This window comes from Anneissia japonica, unplaced genomic scaffold (genome assembly GCF_011630105.1).
Source record: "Anneissia japonica isolate Jap-2015-1 unplaced genomic scaffold, ASM1163010v1 scaffold288160_len75421_cov193, whole genome shotgun sequence".
Classification (NCBI taxonomy): domain Eukaryota; kingdom Metazoa; phylum Echinodermata; class Crinoidea; order Comatulida; family Comatulidae; genus Anneissia; species Anneissia japonica.
This window is the reverse complement of record NW_022709616.1, coordinates 35,715-41,441: the sequence shown is the minus strand read 5'-3', so window position 1 is coordinate 41,441 and position 5,727 is coordinate 35,715. Positions and strand designations below refer to the sequence as shown.

The following is a 5,727-nucleotide window of genomic DNA, read 5'->3' as shown; positions in this document are numbered from 1 at the left end:
AAGCATTTTATGAGATTATACACTAAAACAAAATTACAAAATTAGTCTACAAGAAAATGAAACCGCAAATTGATAGGGCCTTAGGATTTGGGACCCACAACCAGGAGCCCTCACTCTGTTCACAAGTTTGCTGGGCCCACCCAACGTTCAAACTGTGCCACCTCCTATGATATAAAATAATTATAATGTTATGTGGTGTGTGTGTGTTTTGAGGTAATAGTCAACTGAACGTGCTTTGGAAAGCTTTCGTTAAGTATTAAGGTGTTATCCTCGGGTATCTTGAGTGCTATATTCTTTGCAATTTCTCTCAAACCATCAGAAATACTCAGTCCCCCTCATAAATATATTCATTCGGCCATAACTTAGGCATTACATTACATGTCTGCTTTAGCTCGTACATGCAGGAGAAGAGCTTATCATACCATATCATTTGTTTTGCCTTATAACATAACATACCATACAAAAAACAATACAAAAACGCAGGTAGTAATTCAGCAAGGCAGGATTGCCAAAATGTTATTAAAAAAAAAGGTAAAAATAACAGTGAAAGTGGCTCTCCACACTGAAAAAATACAAACTATTAAAAAGACAGTATTGAAAATAAACAGAAACCGCCGTTATTGTGTAAATAAAACATATGACCTTAATTAATAATATTTTATGTGAAATAAGTAACGTGTGAAAATGATAAATGGTGTAAAAGTAATTGTTTGTAAAGTAATAGATTCTTGATATGGAATCGATTGTTATAAAACCAGTAATCGGTATGATTTTCATACTCAGTAATTAATACTCGTCATGTGATCAATCACAATGTATATTCAATTATTAAGTTTGTAATCTATATAATTTGTTTGTGATCGATAACGCATTTGGTGTAATTGATTTATAATATGTAATGCCTACAAAGAAATTCTACATTTGGTTAGTCAGAAACGATATCGTAATGTTCAAAAAACGATTATTAAGGAAGCTAGAAGTGATTGCATTCCTTAGTTAAATGTGTAGGCCTATTTACACATATTCTGCTAAATGGTCTTCGTTTGTGATCGCAGATTATTGATAGCTTGTCAGTTGTTGTCACTTACAACTTTTGAAGACTTGTCAAACCACTGAAGACACCCTTTTTCAGACTTGTTATTTTGTTACCATACAAATTCCTTGAAAACGAAAAAGAACAGACAATATAATTAGTAAGCGAAAATAAACTATTTAGAACACAAATAGAACACATTTTGTGATTGGATTAGGGATGTGCACACATATTAAGCTGCAGACGTAACATGCCACACAAAATGCAATTTTCTACAATCTTTAGAAATCTTGGCAGGAATGCCATGAAACTAGTGCTTAACATCCTGATACCATGTCAAACACCCGAACGAGCATTCGCAGAATTAAAGGAACAGTTTGGAAACATGACCAGCGGCGATCCATTACCGGACTTCTACCAAAAGAGTTGGCAAGTTTTTATGCCATCGAACTAGAAGCCGTGTTGCGAGATGTAGAAGAGAAAGTGGGACGAGGTCCCATGTGTGACAAGGAAAGAATGCTCATGCAGCAATTAATGAGCGGACTAAGAGACAACGATGTATTTGGCCGTATAGCACCAATGAGACCATGCAACATGCCGTTTAAAAATGTCTTATCCGAAATACGGATTTTTGAACGGGAGCGAAGAAAGAAACCAAATTACGCACACCCCACCTCTGCACTAAATGTGTCCCGAACAACCAGAACAGCGAGGTTACCGCACTACAAGAACTGGTCCAAGGCATGGAAAGAAAAATGAGTTTCCTTACTGCGAAATTACAAGCTAAAGAATTGGCACAACAAAACGTAATACATTTATCATCAGTGGTTTGCCACCGATAATAATAATAATAATAATAATAATAATATTAATAATATTAATAATATTATTTATGTTAATAATATTAATAATATTAATAATATTAATTATAATATTAATAATCTTAATAATATTAATAATAATATTAATTATAATAATAATTATAATAATAATATTAATTATATTAATAATAATAATTATAATATTAATTATAATAATAATTATAATAATAATTATAATATTAATAATTATAATATTAATTACAATATTAATAATAATAATAATTATTATTATTATAATATCATTAATAATAATATTAATTATAATATTAAGAATAATAATATTAATTATAATATTAATAATAATAATATTAATAAAAATATTAATAATAATATTAATAATAATACTAATAATAATAATATTAATAATAATTTTAATAATAATAATATTAATAATAATATTATATTATAATATTATAATAATATTATAATATTATATTTAAAAAATAATTAAAAAATAATTAAAAAAATTTAAAAAAAATAATAAAAAAAATAATAAAAAAATAATTAAAAAAATAATAAAAATAATAATAATAAAAATAATAAAAATAATAATAATAAAAATAATAATAGAAAAATAATAAAAATAATAATAAAAAAAAATAATAAAAATAATTTACTATTAGTGGTCCCAAATTAAAAAAAAAAAAGGTGTTTCGAGCGTAGTTTTCCATCAGGTCATTTTGTTGTTCATGACTGGTATTGTCGATATGATGAATTGATCTCTTTTTTTTTAGATTGTTGTTTATTGTCGACGATTATTATTTTAAACATAAACAATGAAATATCAGGCAATGCATACTTTATTGTGAAGAAGCTGATGAAATAAGTAACTTGTGGATTTGTGGATTGTCACTTACAACGATTCGAGGCTTGTCAAACCATTGAAGGCACCATCCGTTAGATGAGTTATTTGTTTTGAAGACAAATCCCTTCAAAACATAAAAATATATATATATATATATCAAGCAATTATTATCATTGAGCAAAGGTGAAAACCTATCGCCGATACATATTTAGAGTTCCAGATACGGAGCTGCCTGTACCTTGGTTGGTTTACATACTTGTCTTTTTTCGAGCGTTGTCGTTTTTATAATAGTTGTTGCTTTATCAATGAATGTTGTTATCAGCGATTTCTTTTTGTCGTAAATTTGTATTGTTATTACCGTCGTTGTCGGTGAGTGTTGTTGTCAATGATATTTGTTACACCAAATATATAAGTTTTGGAATGACCTGAATAGTAAACAATGTGGAATGATTTACGATTAGCTTTCAGTGATAAATATATAATTGTAAATATTCATAACTTGTGATTTGTCACTTACAACTCCCGAAGACTTGCCAAGCCATTGAAGGCACCTTGCCCTATATCAGTTATCATGTTACCAGGACTCAAAACCCTTGGAAAAAAAAAGTTAAACTAATTATGAAAATTAAGCCAAATAACACTAGTGTAAACATTGATAGTAAAAATGGACCATTTCTTCAATTTCCTCAACATAAGACTGATAATTTTTGAATCCTTTCCAGCACGTCTTGTGGTACATAACTGTATCGGTAAAATATTATTAGTTGGTTTCGTAGATACAGTGAAGGCTTTCTTTATATGAAAATATTTACATAGAAGATGCATTTAGCATTTGTACCAGAAAGCGGTTTATTTTGCTAGTTAATTAAATTATAACCCACTCATCAACGTTTAAATTATATACTGACTCCGTGTGCTTGCTAATCTGTGCTGCCAACTTACCCTGGTTCGAGTCCCTAACAATTACTCGATCGCAATCACGGAGCTATTTTACGATTGCTGTTGCAATAGAAATGTTGGTTGCTATGAACAAGAAAACGTCCAATGACGTTATTTGTTGACTGTATTTATATAAGTGAACAACGTTTACAATTTGTCTTATGTATTTAGTGTTTGTTTTATTATACTGTGAATTACTGATTAACTTTTGAATCCGTAATCTATTGATTTTATTTGTACTGTAGAATCCTTAGCAGGGAACACGTTTGGGACGAAATACGTGTGTCCCTTGAATAGGGGAACCCTAATTTAAGAGGCACTAACCGAAATATGAAGTTGTCCCCAATGTAGTGGTTAAAACTGTTAAATTGGCCATTTGGCACACTAAGTAAGTGTCAAGTTTCAAGTTTAATTTTTTTTTAAAGATTAAACTCTCGAATACTTGCCATACCATTGAAGGCACATTGCCCTATATCAGTTATTATGTTACCATACCTCAAACCCCTTGAAAAAAAGACAAAACTAATTATGAAAATTAAGTTAAATAACACTAGTGTAAACATTGGTAGTAGGGATCCCCTATCAGTAAGAACATAACGTCCTATAATATTGTGATTTTTTTTCATGAATTTTATATATATGTCATTAAATTATCTAATTGTGTAATTTTTTCATGAAATTTATTATCTATTTATATGTTATTTAATAAATCTTATTTTATGTGTAATTTTAATGTTCTTATATTGCAATTTTTTATATTTTTTTTTATATTTGCATGTAATTGAATTCAACCCTTTTTGTGTGTGATTTTAATGACAGTTGCTGAATTTGTATCGGTAAAATATTATTAGTTGGTTTCGTAGATACGGTGAAGGCTTTATGTTAAAATATTCACAAGAAGATGCGTTAGCATTTGTACCAGAAAAGGTTTTCTTGGGCTTGATAGTATAATTATAACCCACTCATCAACGTTTTAAATTATATACAGATGCCACATGCTCGCTAATGTGCGCTGCCAACTTACCCTGGTTAGAGTCCCTAACAATGACTTGATCGCAATCACGGAGCTATTTTTTACGATTGCTATTGCTTTAGAAATTTTGGTTACTGTCATCAAGAAAACGTCCAAGGACGTTATATATTGACTGTTATATAAGTGAACAACGTTTACATATGTATTTAGTGTGGGTTTCATTATACTGTGAATTACTGGTTGACTTTTGAATCCGTAATCTATTGATTTTATTTGTACTGTAGAATCCTTACAAGGGAACACCTTTGGGACCAAATAAGTGTGTTGCTTGAATAGGGGAATCCCAATTTAAGAGGCACTAACCGAAAATGTGAAACTGTCCCCAATTTAGTGGTTAAAAACTGTTAAATTAGCCATTTAGCACACTCAGAAGTGTCCCCGTTATGTTAATACTGATAGGGGTATCCCTACTATAAGGTTACCTCCCTTCACAGCATATCTCTTTCATAGGTCGTTCATAGGGATTAGCAGTACATGCTAATACCGATAACTTTATGTGAGGCGTTCTAGATCCTCTACCCGCCTTCGTGCAACCGAAAGTCCCATAATTTAGTATACTTTACGCATGAGTGATGAAGTAACACAGAACTTATATCATTATGTTCACAACTTGTGGATTGTTACTTACAAAGATTGAAGACTTTCCAAACCATCGAAGGCACCTTGCGTTAACTTAGTTATTCCGTTATCGCCTAGATACCTTCGAAAAAGAAAAATAAAAGTGAAATTAAATAAATTGGATCTTACAATGTTTGGCTTTCACGTAAACCTAGAAGGTTCATTCGGCGCTTTAGTGATAATCCACGGATTCAGTTGTTCAAATTAACCGTCAGCTTTCCGAAGGAGAAACCAAACTTCTATCCCGAGGACTCAAAATTTTGCCCAAAACCGAGGCAGGCTGACCCACAACAACTATCTTTGGATCTAGAAGCTTTCTTTTGACGTTTAAGATGCCGTGAATTTTTCGCCGATTCCGATGGCAACACCACGGATAACACGGGCAATGTTACCAAATTCAAACCTAAAAGTACCTGGA

At 30.7% G+C, this 5,727-nt stretch overlaps 1 long non-coding RNA gene across 1 annotated transcript; it reads right to left on the bottom strand.

Annotated features, from left to right (window-relative positions):
• Positions 1-612: 612 nt before the first annotated feature.
• Positions 613-5,359, bottom strand: LOC117106920. Its single transcript, XR_004445155.1, has 3 exons — positions 5,320-5,359; positions 3,237-3,311; positions 613-1,160 (listed from the first exon to the last, which is right to left on the bottom strand). It is a non-coding gene; the product is annotated as an uncharacterized LOC117106920 (long non-coding RNA).
• Positions 5,360-5,727: the final 368 nt, after the last annotated feature.